The sequence below is a fragment of the Hetaerina americana genome, unplaced genomic scaffold (genome assembly GCF_022747635.1).
Source record: "Hetaerina americana unplaced genomic scaffold, ioHetAmer1.1.p SCAF_2, whole genome shotgun sequence".
NCBI classification, from domain to species: Eukaryota; Metazoa; Arthropoda; class Insecta; order Odonata; family Calopterygidae; genus Hetaerina; species Hetaerina americana.
The window spans coordinates 65,638,899-65,663,183 of record NW_027286763.1 but is presented as its reverse complement, the minus strand read 5'-3'; positions in this window follow the sequence as shown (position 1 = coordinate 65,663,183).

Sequence of the window (24,285 nt, the reverse complement as noted above, 5' to 3'; positions counted from 1 at the left end):
AATAAAAAGAGTCAATGCTCATTTTACGAGTGTAGTCAAACTCAATTTTACTCAGGATTGCGTAGAATTTTAGCCTATTAAAATAAATATTAAAATGGTGTCCTACTTTTGAAATATTCTATGTCTTTAATTTATGTTTGAATGACGTAATTCAGAGACCCATTACTACATAATCTCGGAAGAACACCTTGCCCATTCCGTTGTTCAGTATCTCTTCATCCCTTCTCAGTGAGAATTCAACACGTTTGTGAAAAGTGCATTGTTTATCCATGTCCTTCGGTGACTTCATTGATTATTTTATGAAATCAAAGATTTTTAATCAGAATACAAGGAAAATCATTTGAATATATTACATATTTTTTGAAATGTGTCTCATTGAAGTAAAGAGTTTATGATTTTTTAAGCTCTGTGTCAGGTTTCTTCACCATGGTTGGGGGCGCCTACCTTTCAGGTGACCTGCCCAGCGTGATTATCTTCTCCATACACACGTCGCGACACCCTCTTATCCCTATTCACTACTACAATCTATCCAGGTACTTTGTCTGATATGCTTCATTGGTACGAGTATTTCATTTTTTTCAGATAAAAATAAATTATTTTGTATCATATTCATAGATTTAAAGGAGACATTTTTGGAAGTAGTAGTGTTTCCGGAGTAATTTATGTCGTGCGGTAGAAATATTTCTTCATTTCGTGGTTTTTCAAGGCGAAACTTTTATTACCATTTTCCTTCGCAGTCCGGCGCGGAAATTAGCTCTTGTGTGCCTGATTTCGGCGAGCAATGATTTGGAAGTTTCTTAAGGGTTAAGGCAAAAGGAAAGAGAAGAATGAGAGATTTTATGTTGGCAGGAAATGTAAAAAAAGTTTGGAAGGGAAGGAATCCCCAATTTAATGATTTCTTAATTAGTGGAAGATTCTGGTGATGCGGCGTGTATTTTTATCAACGTTAATCTATGATCATTAAAATAGGCGAGCTGCGATGAGTTTAACGCGAAAAAATGCGGGCATTAGTTCTTAGATGCCTGATTTCGTGGAGCAATGATTATTGACGCCTTTGCGCGAAAAACGCTTTGTTTTAAATCGTTGTACGGTTAATTGTTCTAAAATTATGTTGAATTAATACTGTCACAATCTAGTTTCTTCCAATCTAATGTTTCTACTGCTTTCTTGTTTATAACTCACCACCATAGTTAATTTTGCTCATTATATATATTTTTATGAAGTGCTTTGACACTTTCAAAGTACTTTCTTGCATCCATGCTTTAAAAAATTTAAAATATTCCGCGGAAATACTTGAAGGCTCTATTAAAATTCTATTACTAAATATTACCTTCTTCTTTTTCCCTAATTTTTTAATCAAAAATAATATAATGGCATTTCAATGCAACAATTTCAGAGTGTAAAAATCTTTCGCCTTGACTGGGATCCTAGTCAAGGCGAATGATTTTTACACTCTGAAATTGTTGCATTGAAATGCACATTAGCGGATGAATCCGTTAAAAGTTACTGTTGCGGCATCTCCCGCAGTTTCTTTGGAATATAATGGCAGGGAGTTGGTCATTCGTTTTTAAACTGTTTTGTGTTTACTAACAGCGTTTTTGAAATTGTTGACATTAGGTTAAAAATAAGTATCCTAGTTATTAGGGGAGGCGACTGACGGGTGAAGTCATTAGTACCGTTAGAAAGAGGTGCATATTTCGTGTTGGTATGATTTTTAAGAAATGAGGGAGATTTAGAGAGAAACCCGGTTCCGGCATTTGCTTAGTCTCAAGAGCGATAAGGTTCCATTTTCAACGTCCCATTTGCCGGACGGTTACTCCAATTTAAGTGTTTTCCCCATAGTACCCCAAGTAGGGATCGGAATACCCCTGAAAAATCCTAATACATCCTATATGGAAAGCCAGTGCACTAGCTATCGCACCAATGATGTTATAAACACAGAGGTAGTAATGTAATGTAAAATTTTTTAAAGACAAAACTGAAGAGTTTAGATGAAGGAAAATGTGTTTGAATCAGTCAACCACAAAGCTGAGACCTCGTGAATTTAAGTCTAAGTAAAGCTGAACTGTTGGTGACAAAAGCTGAGACCCAACGTAATACAGGGTCAGTCCCAAAACAGAATATAGCCGGGAAAAGTATTTATTACAAATAAAACGACAAGTTACAAAATTCTACAAAAAAGCGCCCTTGTGCATCGAGACACCGATGACAGCGCCTATGCCAGTCGAGGTACGCTTCTTCGAAAGGTGTCGACGGGAGCTTCAGACACCACGTCACGGCCTTTTTGACGTTATCCATAATTCCAAAATGGTTGCCTTTCAAACTTATTTTTATTCTTGGGAAAAAAAAACTATTTCGGTGGGTCCACATCATGGCTGTAGGACAACACATTGTCCTGATGCAGCCTCCAGTTGGCAAAGATCTCCTTCCAGTTCACTGTCTGTCCCCGTGGTAGAAACTCTTTGTGGATAACGCCCTAAAAACATAATCAATCATTCGACTTGTTTATGGGATAGACCCTGTGCACATAAAATTTATAAAATGGAAATCTTGAACCCACTATTGATTTTTGATAATCTCTCTCAAATGCAAGAATAATCTCTATTATCTTTTAAATATATATGACTGTAGTGATCTTCCAAGCTCCGGAAATAGATGGTCAACATTAACAGCAACTCAACAAATTTTCTTATTTCGTTTTATGTTTTTAGTACATTTATATGTCGTGAAGTTAAATAATAACGGAGGATATTGTGCCTCTCTTAACTGTTTTACGTCAAAGAATGGGTCGTCTGCATCTCTTTTATGCATTCCTTCTCATTGGTAACTACGATTTGGAGTTTGAAATTTTAAAGGTTTCTCAGCCTTTAACAGGAGGCTGGTCATATTGTCCTTACTGTACTTTCGGTTAAAATACTGTTTCAAATTGTAAAATTTGATAGTTGTTTGATTGTCTCAGATGTGGTCATGTATATTTCAAGGATATTTTCTAAAAAAGGGCCTGGAAAGAATGGCCCTTCCGTCATTCATTTTCGAGATAGTCCAAGACTGCGAGTTCATCGATCGATGGACAGGTATTGGGAAAATAAAACTTAACTGACAAAAGTCTGATTGGATATACAAAGATATACTCACAGAAGCTATAATCCATCCAATAAGCTTAAATTGTCTTCAGCACGAAACCCTGATAATTTTGATATATATGATATTTTGATGTAACTGATAATTTTGTGAACGATCTGAACCATTCTAAAAGTTTCACCAAATGCCTATCGAATCGAAATATATTTTCGTATATCCATTTTGAATACCAAAAAATTAGTTGTATTGGATAATGGACTCAGAGTTCTTTTTAAAGATACTAAATAAAGAAGCGAAGGGATTGACTCAATCAGATATGTGATATCAGATATTTACTGTACCAGTTTATTACAGTCGATTGGGTAACAAATTTCTCCTAAATTGAAACTTATCGTAAGCAACGTATTTAAATCCGTAAGGATAAAGAAACCTACAGATTATCCCCTGATACCGCGTCATGAAGTGCTAGAAAGCAATCTTTTTGCGCTACAACGAGCTACTTTATGTCTTAGTCCCCAAGAGACATGAGGAAAATGGTGTTAAACGCTTTCAATTTCAAACACGAACACGTGTCGAGGGTTTAGCATAGCTGGTAGGCAAGAGCGTAGGTCATATATTGGGAAAAATAAAGTAGAATCCAGCGCTTTTTGTCAATTCAGTTCAGGTAATGCCTCTCAAATCCCCAAAAATATTGAACAAACAAATACTTGCGTTAAAACAACATATAACCCACGTAAATTTAATAAAATTGGTGCCTCTACATACATAACAGATAGCAATGCAAGTGAATGTAATTCTTTTGTCTCTGTTCACCACGAATCGTCTCAAAACAGTTTTGTTAGCGTACATAAAACCGAAAAACAAGAAGTTATTAGCCATATTAAAATTATAACATTAAACTGCCGTAGCATTAGAAACAAAATATCGGATATTGAACATATTTTTGTCAGTACAAACGCAGACATAGTAGTTGGAACAGAAAGTTGGCTCACGGGAGATATAGCAAACAATGAGGTTTTTCCAAACGGTTTCACAATTTACAGAAGGGACAGACCAAATAGGTTGGGTGGGGGAGTATTCATTGCAGTAAAGTCACATCTTAGTAGCCAACGATATGAATGCGACGTAGATGACATAGAAAGCGCTTGGTGCAACATTAAGGACTACAACGGCAGAAGCCTATTCGTGTGTTCATTTTATAGACCCCCAGATTCTAACACAGATGTCCTACACAAGCTCGACGAACAAATATCCACTATCAGCAGCAGACAAAGCAACAGTATTACTATAATCGCTGGTGACACAAATCTACCGTCAATTGACTGGGAAAACTACTGCGTGGGAAAATCTGCCAAAAACAGAGATTCATGCCAAGAACTCCTTCATATATTCACAAAACACTCCTTAGAACAAATAGTTAAATCACCAACACGGGGCCAAAGCATACTAGACATCTTTGCGACTTCTATGCCCGAAATCATTACTAACATTGAAATAATAGACGGAATCAGTGACCATAAGGCTATTCTTTTGGAGTTAAAAACTAAGTTCGTCAAAATAAACAAAGAAAAGCGTAAAATATACCTATACAACAAGGCAAATTTTAACGGACTAAGAGAATATTTAAAGATAAAATTACCGGAATACAAGACAAAAACACTGACAACAAATACAGAGAACACTTGGAATTATTTCTTAAATATTTTACGCGAAGGAATAAAGACGTACATCCCGTCCAAACTCAAATGCGACAGTAAGGAACCTAGATGGTACAACGGGGAAGTCAGATCGGCATTAAGAAGGCAAAGAAAGCTACAGTCAAATTTCAAAAAGAGTTTAAAAAGTGACGATATAAGTTTTGTGAATACAACCAAACAGCTACTAAAAGAATGTCGTAGTAAGACGAAAAGTATTATGCGCACAGCACTACACTCTTTTAAATCTAAAATGCTAAGCGAATATCTTGAGGAAAATCCAAAGTCATTCTGGTCCTATGTTAGGGAAATACAGGGTAAACGTCCCACTGTTCACTCTTTGAAGACGGAAAATGGAGAAATCATTACAGATAGCGTGAAAAAGGCAAATATTTTAAACCATTTTTTCCAGAGCGTCTACAACAAAAACACAAACGCACCAAACGATCCTCCACACCCACCCGGGGAACACATGAGCGATCTTACACTGACCAAGCAGGGAATAGTACATCTGCTCCGTAGTATCAAAGCACACAAGGCACCTGGTCCGGAAGAAATACCTGCTAGAATATTAAAGGAATTAGCTGACGACATTGCCCCATTTTTACATATTGTTTTTCTAAAATCGATAGAAGAAGGCTCAGTGCCTCGCGACTGGAAGCTAGCCCATATAACTCCCATCTATAAAGGCGGCGATAGGGATAAACCAACCAATTACCGACCCATTTCTTTAACATCGATCTCTTGTAAAATATTGGAACACGTTATTGTCACTAACATTATGAAATTTCTTGATAGTAGGAAAATACTAATCCACAACCAGCACGGATTTAGGAAAAGCAGATCTTGCGAAACACAACTTGGTCTCTTCATTCACGATATACTTAGATCGGGAGAAAACAACACCCAAGTCGATGCAGTATTCCTGGATTTCAAAAAAGCCTTCGACAAAGTCCCACACAATAAATTGTTACACAAACTTAAATGCTATGGGATCAATGAGAAAATAATTAATTGGATTAGGGACTTCTTGTCAAACCGCAAACAAATAGTAGTCATAGATGGGTTGTGCTCAACGGAGAGAGATGTTACTTCGGGCGTCCCCCAGGGAAGTGTAATAGGGCCTCTTCTGTTCTTAATATACATAAATGACTTAAGCACACACGTTAGTAGCAATCTAAGGTTATTTGCTGACGACACGGTGATATACAGGGAAATAAGGAGCCAACTAGATCGCGAGCTACTCTCTAGAGACTTAGACAATATCTCGGGATGGTGCAATAAATGGGGATTAACACTTAATATAGATAAATGTGCAGTTTTGAAATTTTGGAATAAAGGAAGCGAGGAACAGGATATAAACTACAAAATAGAGGGTTCAGTATTGACTACGGCAAATCAAGTTAAATATTTGGGGGTTGTTCTAACACCACGCCTTTCATGGGGAGCACATATCAGGACAATATGCGGATCAGCTTTAAAGAAACTTGGCTTCATAAAACGGGTGGTGGGGAAATGTAATGAAAAAGTTAAAGAGAGGTGTTATTTTGCTCTAGTTAGACCTCATTTGGAATATGCCGCAAGTATTTGGGATCCGTGGGAGAAAATTTGGCAAAAAGAATTAGATAAAGTCCAGAGAAAATCCGCTAGATTTGTTAAAAATTGTTATGATAAAAACACAAGTGTGACAGGTCTCTTAGGGGATTTAGGCTGGGAACCACTTGAAGTGCGGAGAGAACAAGCGAGGCTTAGACTTTTAGAAAGGTTCAGAACAAACGAGTTTAAATATGACACTGAAGGAATTATAATGGCCCCACACTACTTAGGTAGATCAGACCACAAAGATAAACTAAGGGAGATAGATTCCAAGACAGATAGGTACAAATACTCATTCTTTCCCCGAACAATCAGTAATCATAATAGCAAGAAACCGAAGTCACTTTAGAAATATTAAAAACTTTGAATTTACAAGTCGGAACAAAATTAAACACTATAGAGATGTTAGGTATACTTTCAGGTGCATGTGTATGTTAGTTGGTAGTTTGAGTGTTTGCATGTGTGTTGGGTGTAAGTGTTCATGCATGAATGTATCAATTCTTCTTCATATTCAATTCCAAATCGTAACTTATTGTTTGAGCTAAAGTTAGCTAACCCCTTCTAGAAATTTTAGCATAGTGTATACAGGTTAGCTTTTGTTGGGAACTTGGTAATTAAATTAGGATGGCTTCATCCAGGTCCCCTGTTGCTATGCTCGAAGGCACTGGCGAATGCGCGGCTTTAAGGGCCCGTATCGTCATGCTGGAGAGAATGGTGCGGGAGCTTCGATCGGAGATCGCCGGCCGGAGGGCTCCCCTCGGGAGAGATGGTGCTCAGGGTGGGAATTCGAAAACCCGCCACGCCCATAGGGGTGCACGGATTCGTCCGAATGCAACACGTGGCTGGGCGATTAGAGACCTACCCCGTGTCCCATCTCTCAACGAGGGAGTGTCTCGCGTCCGTAGGTCGGACGATTGGAGGGTCGTCTCTCGGGGCAAGGGGAAGGTAACGCTGCGGCGAGGATTGGACTCTGCGGAGGCAGATACCATCCCCGTCTCCAACAGGTACCAGGTGCTGTCGGATGACAGCACCACCGTACCTGCAGCCCCTATCCCTACTCCGAGGGCACTGCCTAGGGTAAGGCATCAGCGGTCGGGGAGGGAGGGAACCGTAATATTAGGTAGTTCAAATGTCCGGCGTATAATGAACCCGCTGCGCCGCAGAGTCCAACAGGAGGGAGGTGTTGGATTCTTGTCGTCCTGGTGTATACCGGGCGGCGGGGTACCCCAGGCGACGCTGGCGGTGAAGGCGGCCGTCAGTAATACGGGCTGCTCCAAGCTACGCATTGTGGCTCATGTCGGGACAAACGACGCCTCGGAACGTGGATCTGAAGAGATCCTGCGCTCCTTTAAGGAGATGCACTCGGAGGTGAAACGAGTCGAGGCAGAGTTGAAGGTCCCAATTAAATTAAGTATATGTAGTATTGTGCCGCGTTCAGACCGCGGAAGGCTCGTTTGGAGCCGCATTGAGGGTTTAAATGAGAGATTGCTGGGATTTTGCCGGGGAATCGGAGCGGACTTCGTTGATCTGAGGCCCGTCCTCTCATCGTGTCGGGTACCCCTTAATCGCTCCGGGGTCCATTATACTGCCGAGGCATCGCAGTTGGTAGCGCGTAGGTTACACGAACACGTGTCGAGGGTTTAGCATAGCTGGTAGGCAAGAGCGTAGGTCATATATGGGGAAAAATAAAGTAGAATCCAGCGCTTTTTGTCAATTCAGTTCAGGTAATGCCTCTCAAATCCCCAAAAATATTGAACAAACAAGCACTTGCGTTAAAACAACATATAACCCACGTAAATTTAATAAAATTGGTGCCTCTACATACATAACAGATAGCAATGCAAGTGAATGTAATTCTTTTGTCTCTGTTCACCACGAATCGTCTCAAAACAGTTTTGTTAGCGTACATAAAACCGAAAAACAAGAAGTTATTAGCCATATTAAAATTATAACATTAAATTGCCGTAGCATTAGAAACAAAATATCGGATATTGAACATATTTTTGTCAGTACAAACGCAGACATAGTAGTTGGAACAGAAAGTTGGCTCACGGGAGATATAGCGAACAATGAGGTTTTTCCAAACGGCTTCACAATTTACAGAAGGGACAGACCAAATAGGTTGGGTGGGGGAGTATTCATTGCAGTAAAGTCACATCTTAGTAGCCAACGATATGAATGCGACGTAGATGACATAGAAAGCGTTTGGTGCAACATTAAGGACTACAACGGCAGAAGCCTATACGTGTGTTCATTTTATAGACCCCCAGATTCTAACACAGATGTCCTACACAAGCTCGACGAACAAATATCCACTATCAGCAGCAGACAAAGCAACAGTATTACTATAATCGCTGGTGACACAAATCTACCGTCAATTGACTGGGAAAACTACTGCGTGGGAAAATCTGCCAAAAACAGAGATTCATGCCAAGAACTCCTTCATATATTCACAAAACACTCCTTAGAACAAATAGTTAAATCACCAACACGGGGCCAAAGCATACTAGACATCTTTGCGACTTCTATGCCCGAAATCATTACTAACATTGAAATAATAGACGGAATCAGTGACCATAAGGCTATTCTTTTGGAGTTAAAAACTAAGTTCGTCAAAATAAACAAAGAAAAGCGTAAAATATACCTATACAACAAGGCAAATTTTAACGGACTAAGAGAATATTTAAAGATAAAATTACCGGAATACAAGACAAAAACACTGACAACAAATACAGAGAACACTTGGAATTATTTCTTAAATATTTTACGCGAAGGAATAAAGACGTACATCCCGTCCAAACTCAAATGCGACAGTAAGGAACCTAGATGGTACAACGGGGAAGTCAGATCGGCATTAAGAAGGCAAAGAAAGCTACAGTCAAATTTCAAAAAGAGTTTAAAAAGTGACGATATAAGTTTTGTGAATACAACCAAACAGCTACTAAAAGAATGTCGTAGTAAGACGAAAAGTATTATGCGCACAGCACTACACTCTTTTAAATCTAAAATGCTAAGCGAATATCTTGAGGAAAATCCAAAGTCATTCTGGTCCTATGTTAGGGAAATACAGGGTAAACGTCCCACTGTTCACTCTTTGAAGACGGAAAATGGAGAAATCATTACAGATAGCGTGAAAAAGGCAAATATTTTAAACCATTTTTTCCAGAGCGTCTACAACAAAAACACAAACGCACCAAACGATCCTCCACACCCACCCGGGGAACACATGAGCGATCTTACACTGACCAAGCAGGGAATAGTACATCTGCTCCGTAGTATCAAAGCACACAAGGCACCTGGTCCGGAAGAAATACCTGCTAGAATATTAAAGGAATTAGCTGACGACATTGCCCCATTTTTACATATTGTTTTTCTAAAATCGATAGAAGAAGGCTCAGTGCCTCGCGACTGGAAGCTAGCCCATATAACTCCCATCTATAAAGGCGGCGATAGGGATAAACCAACCAATTACCGACCCATTTCTTTAACATCGATCTCTTGTAAAATATTGGAACACGTTATTGTCACTAACATTATGAAATTTCTTGATAGTAGGAAAATACTAATCCACAACCAGCACGGATTTAGGAAAAGCAGATCTTGCGAAACACAACTTGGTCTCTTCATTCACGATATACTTAGATCGGGAGAAAACAACACCCAAGTCGATGCAGTATTCCTGGATTTCAAAAAAGCCTTCGACAAAGTCCCACACAATAAATTGTTACACAAACTTAAATGCTATGGGATCAATGAGAAAATAATTAATTGGATTAGGGACTTCTTGTCAAACCGCAAACAAATAGTAGTCATAGATGGGTTGTGCTCAACGGAGAGAGATGTTACTTCGGGCGTCCCCCAGGGAAGTGTAATAGGGCCTCTTCTGTTCTTAATATACATAAATGACTTAAGCACACACGTTAGTAGCAATCTAAGGTTATTTGCTGACGACACGGTGATATACAGGGAAATAAGGAGCCAACTAGATCGCGAGCTACTCTCTAGAGACTTAGACAATATCTCGGGATGGTGCAATAAATGGGGATTAACACTTAATATAGATAAATGTGCAGTTTTGAAATTTTGGAATAAAGGAAGCGAGGAACAGGATATAAACTACAAAATAGAGGGTTCAGTATTGACTACGGCAAATCAAGTTAAATATTTGGGGGTTGTTCTAACACCACGCCTTTCATGGGGAGCACATATCAGGACAATATGCGGATCAGCTTTAAAGAAACTTGGCTTCATAAAACGGGTGGTGGGGAAATGTAATGAAAAAGTTAAAGAGAGGTGTTATTTTGCTCTAGTTAGACCTCATTTGGAATATGCCGCAAGTATTTGGGATCCGTGGGAGAAAATTTGGCAAAAAGAATTAGATAAAGTCCAGAGAAAATCCGCTAGATTCGTTAAAAATTGTTATGATAAAAACACAAGTGTGACAGGTCTCTTAGGGGATTTAGGCTGGGAACCACTTGAAGTGCGGAGAGAACAAGCGAGGCTTAGACTTTTAGAAAGGTTCAGAACAAACGAGTTTAAATATGACACTGAAGGAATTATAATGGCCCCACACTACTTAGGTAGATCAGACCACAAAGATAAACTAAGGGAGATAGATTCCAAGACAGATAGGTACAAATACTCATTCTTTCCCCGAACAATCAGTAATCATAATAGCAAGAAACCGAAGTCACTTTAGAAATATTAAAAACTTTGAATTTACAAGTCGGAACAAAATTAAACACTATAGAGATGTTAGGTATACTTTCAGGTGCATGTGTATGTTAGTTGGTAGTTTGAGTGTTTGCATGTGTGTGGGGTGTAAGTGTTCATGCATGAATGTATGCCATGTTTTTTTTTTATATATATGATTTTGTCGTTATTGCATGCGGTTTTTTTTTTCTTTTTCTTTTCTAAATTATGGGTGGTGTCCTAGCACCCCCCGCCACACGCCCTTGCGGCGGCTTGCGGGGTATTGAGTAGATGTAGATGTAGATGAATGTATGCCATGTTTTTTTTTATATATGATTTTGTCGTTATTGCATGCGATTTTTTTTTTTATTATTTTTCTTTTCTAAATTATGGGTGGTGTCCTAGCACCCCCTGCCACACGCCCTTGCGGCGGCTTGCGGGGTATTGAGTAGATGTAGATGTAGATGTAGAATTTAAATCTCCAAAATCTCACACCAGACACACTGTTAATTTCCCTCTATCTCACTATAATTCCAATTTTTTTAACGGGAGAGCTTGACAAATAAATTAGAGTTAAAATTTAGTTAGGATGGATTTTCATTCTTCTTTCCATCTCTACCAAAGCAAACGAAACTTTTTCCTCCGAGGAAGGCAGGTTTTATTTTATATGACGGGCGATCAAAAAGGAACTGATTGGCACCACCTTGGAGAGCCTAAACGTGTCGAAAAATTCTCGAATGTCGGCCGGGAATTTAGCCTTAAAGCGAGGAACAAACAAATGCCAGCGCTCGCTGGCGTCAACCCCTTCCCTGCCCTCTCAGTGCAATCGACCGTGCATACGGGTCTCCACTACGGATCCACTCTCATCCCCTAGCCCTCTCGGAATTCCGCTGCCTTATCTTCTCTTACCATACCATCGCCTCTTTCACGCCCTTTGACCCTCTCCCCCTTCACACCCCCTTGCATCCCTGTCGCTGCTTTAATTTCCTGCCACCTAGAGGTTTTCGAAAGAGGCCCCGTCCGCCCTTGGGATGAGGACAGCGGATTGTACTACGAGCCCGGGGCGTGGGAGGGGGGAAAGGAAAAGGGGTTGGAGTTGGACGGATGGGTCATGTTCCCTTCAGCCCCTTCAGCCTTTGTCATCACTATCCGTCTCCCACATTCCTGTCCCGTCCTCTCTCGATTACCCTATTTGCCCTTTGCCACTTTTAATATTCCCCATCATTATTCTCTCTCTGGCCCTCAACCTGAGCGGACCTGCCTACTGAGCGCTCCTGGTAACCGGTTTGACCCACCAGAGACTACCTGCCTGCCAGCTTGATTCTTGGTGCTTTTGGTTTTAGTGAAGTGCAGTGTAGTGTCAACGTATACGTTGCTTCGTTTATATAGTTTTCGTTTTGTGTGTGGTTTGTTAACCGTAGTGTGTGGTAGTAGTAATTTATTTAGTGGATTGTGGTGGTTTTTGTCCTTCGACTCTGATTGGTGACCGGTGAGTGCTTTCCTTTTTCTTACTATCTTTTTTTTGGTCCTCTGAAAACCAGACCTTACTCAAGCATCGTTTTTTCCACTTAGGCTTCATATTCAATTCCAAATCGTAACTTATTGTTTGAGCTAAATTTAGCTAACCCCTTCTAGAAATTTTAGCATAGTGTATACAGGTTAGCTTTTGTTGGGAACTTGGTAATTAAATTAGGATGGCTTCATCCAGGTCCCCTGTTGCCATGCTCGAAGGCACTGGCGAATGCGCGGCTTTAAGGGCTCGTATCGTCATGCTGGAGAGAATGGTGCGGGAGCTTCGATCGGAGATCGCCGGCCGGAGGGCTCCCCTCGGGAGAGATGGTGCTCAGGGTGGGAATACGAAAACCCGCCACGCCCATAGGGGTGCACGGATTCGTCCGAATGCAACACGTGGCTGGGCGATTAGAGACCTACCCCGTGTCCCATCTCTCAACGAGGAAGTGTCTCACGTCCGTAGGTCGGACGATTGGAGGGTCGTCTCTCGGGGCAAGGGAAAGGTAACGCTGCGGCGAGGTTTGGACTCTGCGGAGGCAGATACCATCCCCGTCTCCAACAGGTACCAGGTGCTGTCGGATGACAGCACCACCGTACCTGCAGCCCCTATCCCTACTCCGAGGGCACTGCCTAGGGTAAGGCATCAGCGGTCGGGGAGGGAGGGAACCGTTATATTAGGTAGTTCAAATGTCCGGCGTATAATGAACCCGCTGCGCCGCAGAGTCCAACAGGAGGGAGGTGTTGGATTCTTGTCGTCCTGGTGTATACCGGGCGGCGGGGTACCCCAGGCGACGCTGGCGGTGAAGGCGGTCGTCAGTAATACGGGCTGCTCCAAGCTACGCATTGTGGCTCATGTCGGGACAAACGACGCCTCGGAACGTGGATCTGAAGAGATCCTGCGCTCCTTTAAGGAGATGCACTCGGAGGTGAAACGAGTCGAGGCAGAGTTGAAGGTCCCAATTAAATTAAGTATATGTAGTATTGTGCCGCGTGTAGACCGCGGAAGGCTCGTTTGGAGCCGCATTGAGGGTTTAAATCAGAGATTGCTGGGATTTTGCCGGGGAATCGGAGCGGACTTCGTTGATCTGAGGCCCGTCCTCTCATCGTGTCGGGTACCCCTTAATCGCTCCGGGGTCCATTATACTGCCGAGGCATCGCAGTTGGTAGCGCGTAGGTTACACGAACACGTTTCGAGGGTTTAGCATAGCTGGTAGGCAAGAGCGTAGGTCATATATTGGGAAAAATAAAGTAGAATCCAGCGCTTTTTGTCAATTCAGTTCAGGTAATGCCTCTCATATCCCCAAAAATATTGAACAAACAAATACTTGCGTTAAAACAACATATAACCCACGTAAATTTAATAAAATTGGTGCCTCTACATACATAACAGATAGCAATGCAAGTGAATGTAATTCTTTTGTCTCTGTTCACCACGAATCGTCTCAAAACAGTTTTGTTAGCGTACATAAAACCGAAAAACAAGAAGTTATTAGCCATATTAAAATTATAACATTAAACTGCCGTAGCATTAGGAACAAAATATCGGATATTGAACATATTTTTGTCAGTACAAACGCAGACATAGTAGTTGGAACAGAAAGTTGGCTCACGGGAGATATAGCAAACAATGAGGTTTTTCCAAACGGCTTCACAATTTACAGAAGGGACAGACCAAATAGGTTGGGTGGGGGAGTATTCATTGCAGTAAAGTCACATCTTAGTAGCCAACGATATGAATGCGACGTAGATGACATAGAAAGCGTTTGGTGCAACATTAAGGACTACAACGGCAGAAGCCTATACGTGTGTTCATTTTATAGACCCCCAGATTCTAACACAGATGTCCTACACAAACTCGACGAACAAATATCCACTATCAGCAGCAGACAAAGCAACAGTATTACTATAATCGCTGGTGACACAAATCTACCGTCAATTGACTGGGACAACTACTGCGTAGGAAAATCTGCCAAAAACAGAGATTCATGCCAAGAACTCCTTCATATATTCACAAAACACTCCTTAGAACAAATAGTTAAATCACCAACACGGGGCCAAAGCATACTAGACATCTTTGCGACTTCTATGCCCGAAATCATCACTAACATTGAAATAATAGACGGAATCAGTGACCATAAGGCTATTCTTGTGGAGTTAAAAACTAAGTTCGTCAAAATAAACAAAGAAAAGCGTAAAATATACCTATACAACAAGGCAAATTTTAACGGACTAAGAGAATATTTAAAGATAAAATTACCAGAATACAAGACAAAAACACTGACAACAAATACAGAGAACACTTGGAATTATTTCTTAAATATTTTACGCGAAGGAATGAAGACGTACATCCCGTCCAAACTCAAATGCGACAGTAAGGAACCTAGATGGTACAACGGGGAAGTCAGATCGGCATTAAGAAGGCAAAGAAAGCTACAGTCAAAATTCAAAAAGAGTTTAAAAAGTGACGATATAATTTATGTGAATACAACCAAACAGCTACTAAAAGAATGTCGTAGTAAGACGAAAAGTATTATGCGCACAGCACTACACTCTTTTAAATCTAAAATGCTAAGCGAATATCTTGAGGAAAATCCAAAGTCATTCTGGTCCTATGTTAGGGAAATACAGGGTAAACGTCCCACTGTTCACTCTTTGAAGACGGAAAATGGAGAAATCATTACAGATAGCGTGAAAAAGGCAAATATTTTAAACCATTTTTTCCAGAGCGTCTACAACAAAAACACAAAAGCACCAAACGATCCTCCACACCCACCCGGGGAACACATGAGCGATCTTACACTGACCAAGCAGGGAATAGTACATCTGCTCCGTAGTATCAAAGCACACAAGGCACCTGGTCCGGAAGAAATACCTGCTAGAATATTAAAGGAATTAGCTGACGACATTGCCCCATTTTTACATATTGTTTTTCTAAAATCGATAGAAGAAGGCTCAGTGCCTCGTGACTGGAAGCTAGCCCATATAACTCCCATCTATAAAGGCGGCGATAGGGATAAACCAACCAATTACCGACCCATTTCTTTAACGTCGATCTCTTGTAAAATATTGGAACACATTATTGTCACTAACATTATGAAATTTCTTGATAGTAGGAAAATACTAATCCACAACCAGCACGGATTTAGGAAAAGCAGATCTTGCGAAACACAACTTGGTCTCTTCATTCACGATATACTTAGATCGGGAGAAAACAACACCCAAGTCGATGCAGTATTCCTGGATTTCAAAAAAGCCTTCGACAAAGTCCCACACAATAAATTGTTACATAAACTTAAATACTATGGGATCAATGAGAAAATAATTAATTGGATTAGAGACTTCTTGTCAAACCGCAAACAAATAGTAGTCATAGATGGGTTGTGCTCAACGGAGAGAGATGTTACTTCGAGCGTCCCCCAGGGAAGTGTAATAGGGCCTCTTCTGTTCTTAATATACATAAATGACTTAAGCACACACGTTAGTAGCAATCTAAGGTTATTTGCTGACGACACGGTGATATACAGGGAAATAAGGAGCCAACTAGATCGCGAGCTACTCTCTAGAGACTTAGACAATATCTCGGAATGGTGCAATAAATGGGGATTAACACTTAATATAGATAAATGTGCAGTTTTGAAATTTTGGAATAAAGGAAGCGAGGATCAGGATATAAACTACAAAATAGAGGGTTCAGTATTGACTACGGCAAATCAAGTTAAATATTTGGGGGTTGTTCTAACACCACGCCTTTCATGGGGAGCACATATCAGGACAATATGCGGATCAGCTTTAAAGAAACTTGGCTTCATAAAACGGGTGGTGGGGAAATGTAATGAAAAAGTTAAAGAGAGGTGTTATTTTGCTCTAGTTAGACCTCATTTGGAATATGCCGCAAGTATTTGGGATCCGTGGGAGAAAATTTGGCAAAAAGAATTAGATAAAGTCCAGAGAAAATCCGCTAGATTCGTTAAAAATTGTTATGATAAAAACACAAGTGTGACAGGTCTCTTAGGGGATTTAGGCTGGGAACCACTTGAAGTGCGGAGAGAACAAGCGAGGCTTAGACTTTTAGAAAGGTTCAGAACAAACGAGTTTAAATATGACACTGAAGGAATTATAATGGCCCCACACTACTTAGGTAGATCAGACCACAAAGATAAACTAAGGGAGATAGATTCCAAGACAGATAGGTACAAATACTCATTCTTTCCCCGAACAATCAGTAATCATAATAGCAAGAAACCGAAGTCACTTTAGAAATATTAAAAACTTTGAATTTACAAGTCGGAACAAAATTAAACACTATAGAGATGTTAGGTATACTTTCAGGTGCATGTGTATGTTAGTTGGTAGTTTGAGTGTTTGCATGTGTGTGGGGTGTAAGTGTTCATGCATGAATGTATGCCATGTTTTTTTTTTATATATATGATTTTGTCGTTATTGCATGCGGTTTTTTTTTTCTTTTTCTTTTCTAAATTATGGGTGGTGTCCTAGCACCCCCCGCCACACGCCCTTGCGGCGGCTTGCGGGGTATTAAGTAGATGTAGATGTAGATTATTCTCATCCCATGCATTTGTTGCGTCGAGCAATCGTTCAGTTCCACACCAGAGAATGTAAAAAAAGGAATTAAAACTTTTCATGAGTAGATGTGCAAGACAATTTCGTTTTTGTTTTGTGAGAAGGGGAAGGGCTCAGCGCATCTGAATATTCAGCCAAAAAATCCCCTGAAAGAATGCTCCCCATTGCCTATGTGTTTACTTAGTGTATGTATTTGCAGAAGCATTAATTGCTCGGTTATATGCTTCCTTCACTTGGGTGTCTTGAAAATGACAAGGGAACCTTCTCTTTGAATGGTAAAATTAATGCACCTATCAGTTTATATATATATATATATATATATATATATATATTTATATTTATTATAGCGTTTAATATGTTTTTAATAAGTAGTGACTTTAAGTATCATAATCTTCTCCTTTTTTGTGTAAAAATATGAGTTAGATTTAATCAATTTTTATAAAAATTGCTGGAATGAAGTTTACAAAAATTAACTTCAGTATACGAGTATCGTATTAATAACTCTACCATTTGCTTTCAGGTAAGTGAAATACCTTCACAACACATCTTCCCTTCCCCTGCGGATGTCACATTTGTTGAAGACTTGAATTGCAGGTTAAGGTATCTATAAGAATATCTATATATTTTACTATGGGATAGTAATTTTGACTAGAAGTTGGTTAATATTTTCTTTTTAGTATCTACCATGCTTAAGTGGGTACGATTTAGTTTACAACAACAAAAATAGCTCCACAGTCCTTGAGTTAGATTTGCATAACAATATTTTAGTAATTCTCATCAGAATTGATGCGAAGGTGACAAGCATATAGCATTTTAAGGGGATAATCTCATAATATTTACCTATTACATTCCTTGTTAATTTGAATTGTTTACTTTAGGGCATCATAAAGCAATGTCGTTGGTATTAGCGAAAGATGGCTGAATTGTTAATTTGTTTTTCACGCTCTATCTTCTCAGTGAGAAAAATTGGGTAGAAATGTTATTTCCTCCCTGAACGTATAATTAGTCCGTTTACGAAAAGACAATACTTGGACATACTTTCTTAATGACTTCTCAAGAAAAAACCGAAGAATGAACATAATGACCCAATAAATATCATTATGTGCTTAAAACACCGACATCATTATCAGCTAACATTTTCAGAGTTCATCCGAATTTTCCACTCGATCCTATTAATCGATAACTCCTTCATATCGTTTCGTTGTTTCCGAACTTAACGGTGTAAAATTTCATATTGAGATTTTAGTAAATTCTATTTAGATTCCAGGAAAGCTTTAATAAAGCGTTAAGGAAAAATGAAAAAATCGTGAAATCTGTAGCGGTTTTTTCGCATTCCTCTTCGAATAGCTTCCTTTTTAATCATTTTCATCTCCACCGTCTATTTCTTCACGAATTTTATCTAAACTCTTATTGCATATTTTCCGCCACCCTTACGAAATCTACTTCGCATGTTATATCTTTGGCAGTTTATTTACTATAGGTTAATATTGTTTAATATACCAACGCCACTCTAGTTAAAATTTTGGAATATGTGCCTTGAAGGCACAAAACACTGAACAGCAATTAAATTTTCTATTAAGTATGAAAATGGAGTTGCGGTTAAAAACTCCGGAATCGGACAAAAGAGCAGATTATTTCACAATGTACTAATTCTTTTATACATATTTGATTTTTATTTGCTATAAAATATTGCTATATTATAATCATAAATAGGCAAATATTGGTGAAATTATGTTAATTCAATATATATAACAAAAATCCTGCACCACTGAATGAATAAACATTTAATATTTTTTCAAAGAAATCATTTCTCTATTACCAATTTCGATCCATAGACGACATCATCAGCTATCTGAAACGGGTAGTACCGAAATGAAGTTACAGAGAAAATATAAAAAGTTTTCTATTCAGTAATCGTAAATCTTCACAAAGTTGAGTCTGAGACTATTGAATCCATCCAAGAAGCCTGCAATTAAGCACAAAAGGATTTTGCTTTGAGAAATGAGCTGCCGTATGCGAGAATGGAATTTACATTTACAAGTACTACACATCGGGGTTAGATTTGGCAAAATTTCCGAGAGAAACTTTGGAGTATATACCCGCGGGAATGATGAAGACATATCGTCGCGGGAGTATTAAAAGATACGGGTGTCCCTTAAGAATCGCATCGTACCTCGGAAACCCAATACGAAGAACTAGTCCAAGCTTCTGTGCAATTTTCGGGTACGGTGGGAAAGATAGAGAGGGTGTGCTTTCCATCTCAAACCTGGACATGAACATGAATTTATCCCACCTCTCCATCGCTCCTCTAGGAATTTTCTTCCTTGCATTTCAAAAACTACGCGCACCGTCGTTGCGACGCTGGGGTTAGGGGAGTGTGTAAGAGGGTAAAATTGGGAGAAGGGAAGGACTAAAATAGACGTAGGGTGAAGATCCGGAAAACGTGGATCGTCTGGTTTTATGAATCGGAAACTCGGGAATCGTCTTCTTTCCCATTCTTCCTTGAGGGAGGTGAAAGAGGAAAGGCGGTCCCGGTTGGGGAGCGGCGGAGTTGAGGGGTGGTAGCGAGGGAAGTGGAGGGAAAACTGCAAATATCGTTGGCCTTCACCAAGATTCGAACCGATCCAAAGCTATTTTCATGGTTTCCTTCCATCTCTTCACATTCGTGTCCTTACTTCGTCGCTCTCTTTATTTTATATCTGTCTGCCTCCGTTCCTTCCGACTTCTCCGGCATATAAGGATGTTTTTCTGAAAGGGCGACGGTTTATCCAAGACGTGGCTCAAGGGAGGGGTTCGATGGGGAGGATGAGGGGAAAGGCAGCCGTGTGACTGGTGTTAGTTGGGTGCGGCGAGATAGAATGATCTGAAGGCTGCGAGTTGGCGTCAAAAGTGTGACGATGTAAGATATATGCAGACGAATAGGGTGACGAACACTGCCGAAATGATTTTATATTACCTCTAGCATTGAAAATAGTTGCTCCACGCTTCCGTGCGACTCACTCCATGAAGTTTGATTTTTACTGACACTTTTATCTTCTGCGTTTATCTGCACAAACAATTAAGTTGAACATCGCAAATCTCGGTCTCCAGTGGGGGAATCATATTTTTTATATGCTTTACTTTATTATTCGATGTTTCCATGCTCGAACATTGCTGTTATAAACAAAGATGCTGAATAATTCAAATATAATACGTTCACAGCCGGCTCTTTTTACCACAGGTATTTTAATGGAACAGGGTTCACTTTTAATGAATTTCCATCTGTACTTTTGCGTCTCTAAAACAAAAAATGTGTACCATTAATCAGACAAGATAATAACAAATGTAGGTATTATGATGATGAATTTGTACTTTTAACTAAACTCTATTACTATATACCGACAGTTATCTCGTTTGAGAGTTCACCTCGTATTCATTTTGTTTAAAATTGAACCTAGGATCTTAATGCTATGAATTTAGAAGAAGGAGGGGCAGTTTCTTTCTTGCTCATACCTCTACTCCAATGAAAATATAATCCTGTTAAAATAATAAATATAATACTAAATACCCCTCATTCAATCTGGCTTCAGATGAGTGTGTATGGAAGCTAAATCCGGAAATCAACTATGGTCATTCCTATAGTGAGCCAAATAAGGATCAAGAATGTCCTCGTAGGCTACAACACCACTATTTATAAAAAGTGAAGGTAAACCATGTCCAAGAGATCTCTGAATTATTAAGATGAGCAATGCGAAAGAAATACCTATAAAAATTACTTTTTATTTCGAAATATTTGGTTTTATATATCCACCCCGGTTATCCATTCCGTATCCAAAGAGTTTGGCGGAATGCATCCATGGCTATGGTATACCTATGCTCTAGAAATTATTTTTACGCATATAAATTGGGGTTTTTTTCCTCACAAGGAAAGCCAATAGCCAATTTTTCGAAAGGCTTGCGAGACCAATACCCAATTACCCGAGAACGAATGGCATTCGTACCGAAAAACTAACAAAAACCCCATTCTTCGACTGAAGTCGAGAGTTCTCAGGAGAGTGTTTGTTTCCCTGAGGGTGAATGGCGGGGCGGAGTTTGGCAGTTGGGGAAGAGAGTGAGGAGGAGGACCGTTAAGTTGGGAACGGTAAAGAAACCTACGGATTGTTGGAGTTTTTTTCTAACCTCCCACACTCATACGCCGATTTCATTCTGTCAATGCTCCCCTTGATACCTTTTATACGAGCGTTTCCAACAATCGTTCGTACACACAACATGTTGGTTAAAAAATACTTTTTGTTCCTTTCTTTGAGGCACGAATTTCTCCTGCCTCTCCGTTCTTTTTTAGCCTTTCTCCCTTTCTATATATGCTCTATCTATATCCCGCTGCTTATTCTTCCTCATTTAAAAAGTCCTCGTAAGACGTACTTATTTCATTTGCAAAATCACTATGGCCTACATTCTCTCGTCTGTTCTTCCTTCACATCATTTCTACTTCCTTCTCTTGCCAATGCACGTCAAATGAACATTATCAATTCCAAATTCATCTTGAACTTATTCCTAAGGTTCCCTCTAAATTCCCCATTTATTTTCTTTTGATTATTTCCCAATGTCTCGTTTTACTTTCTCCATCTATTTCTTCCTAATAGAAGCACATCTTCGATTTCTGTTCGCTTACATTCTCGGCCGTTAGTATTCTCCCTGAAACATAACTACAACACCTACACACAAGCCAAGCCTGCCACTTTTTATTTTGTAATTTGTACTTTTTTTTCTGCAGAGATTAAACGGTATTCATCTTCTTTGTTTACTCTGTTATAACAATTTATAATTCCAATTGTCTTATTTTTTCGTTATCATCGAATCTATTTATTCTCAGTTCATAAAAACTCCGTGTACTCTGCTTGAAAGACCGATGATGAAAGACAACTTCCAAAACAATAAGGCCAACAGAGATGTCGAAAGGTTCCATCACACATTTTAAAGTTCGGAATATATATTTTTCAAACCTATAGCAACCTTGAAAAAATATTTGCACCCATTCTAAACATGTCTGAAGCCTAAGGACTTCGTTTGTTCTGAGCGGATGAACTATTTGAAGTTCTCGTTGTTTTCCACTAAGTCAGGTCAACTCTACGAGGACGGTGGTGGAGTTAACCCTTGAATAACCGGCAGCAAAAATATCCGACCTGGTAGAAAAGCAGAAAAATCTTTACAGCTAAAGAAGGGCCTTACTTCTTTCTTCCCTGGCCATTATGGCTAATATGCGAATCTGCTGTGTTTAGGAATTTGTATTCAATTTTTTTATTTAATACTTTCTCCTCAAGAAAAAAATACAGAATACCGTCTCAGAATAGCTCGATGAGGCTCGTTTTTGTTCCTTTTCATTCATTGCTCCTTACCATTCGAGCATTTTCCGCCCCTTCGCTTCATCACCACAACTCCCGCCCTTTCCCTATCCACTTTTCCCACGTCCCCTCATTCTTTTCTCAGCCTTCTCGTCGCTTTTTAAACAGCAAAACCTCTTCGGCTGGTCCATTCTATTAGCCAATCCTCTCCTATTTCCAAAAAGGTCCTTAAATCTCTTCAAGCCAACCAAATCCCTTCCCCCTCGTGCTTCCTCAGTTCTTTCTCTGTTTTTCTCTTTCTCTCTCTCTAACCTCTCTTTCATCCTGCCTTCTTCGTCGTCTCCACTTTCAGTCCTTCTGTCCTCGACTGTCATTATCATTTGCATCATTCCATCTGCTTTACCAAACCGCTCTCAACCTCTCATTTGGAAAAAAACTTTCCTTTCCCTTCCTTGCCCTTTTAAGACCTATCAATCCCCTATGGGACTTGCTTTCTTTTATCCCTCCTTGTTTTTTTTTAAGTTTATCTTTCCCTCATACCTCATCATCCCACATTCATTATTGTAAGGGATTGAATTTCGTTTTCTCCTTTGAGAATTCTCCCGTTTATCTTTGTTAGGAATTCTAGTATTTTTAACGTTGTATTAATTCCTGTCATTACTTTATGTCACTCCTTCTCCATAAATTTGTCTCCTTATACCTATACTAACTACCCTATATTTCCTTCCATGGGATAGTATTTCGCCTTTCGTCACTCGGATAAAAATTCCTCATTTATTTTAGAAGACATTTGCGGCAACACAAAATAAGTGGCATATTGGTGCTTCACTGGCACTTCATTTATTTTAGTTTTTAATTACAATTTTGGGTTCCTTTTTCTTTTAAACACAAAAATGTAAAATTAGTTGACAGTCATGAAACATAATTCATATTATTACTGCATTATTAATACGGATATACCTCATTAGAATTGTAAGCTACCAAATTACTCTCCGATATGGCTATCCCATATCGGAGAGTAATCATATTTAATTAATTATATTTTTGCTATCGGTTATTGACTTACCATCATTGTTTTACACCGAGAAATATGTCTTTATATCATACAAAACTTGCCTGAAATCCTAAAATATATTGTAAAATGTTAATTACAGCTAATATCTATAATGTGACTTCTATCACTCGTGGTTGCCATAATATGATTTAGTACACTTAAAAATTGTACCAGGTTTAGAGCAAGGATACGCAACCACCAAGACTTCAGTATCACACCAGGATTATGTCAGCTAATTGTTTTTCTGAAACTCGACGACCTAGTTTGGACTAAACCCATGAAAAATAATCCTAAAATAAATGATAAATGAATTAATCATTTAATCGCTGGAGTGCTGGACTTTCAATAGTGTTATTGTACCATATTAGATATTATCGATGCAATTTACAGTAATTTTATAATCTTTTAATGGGTGTAAGTAATGCCTGAAATTTCTATCACTGACTTAATTTGCTTAAGTTTCATCACCGAATGAGACTTTCATTTTAAAATTGCCATTAGGTATTATCCAGTTTTTCAGTTAGGCTAATCAAAAACGTTAGAAGAGCATATCAACTACTCTAACTTTTCGATTACCTCCCTCTCTTGCCTATTTTATTGAAGAAAAGTCCATGTGTTTGTTAAAATAATCTAATGGTTCTTCTAATTTTTAAGCTTATTCGTGAGGCATGGGAAACTATTTTAGTGTATTCTGTGGTAATTAAATAAAAAAATTCGATTTCATAATTAAAAGCATCATCCTCCCAAAAGATCTAAC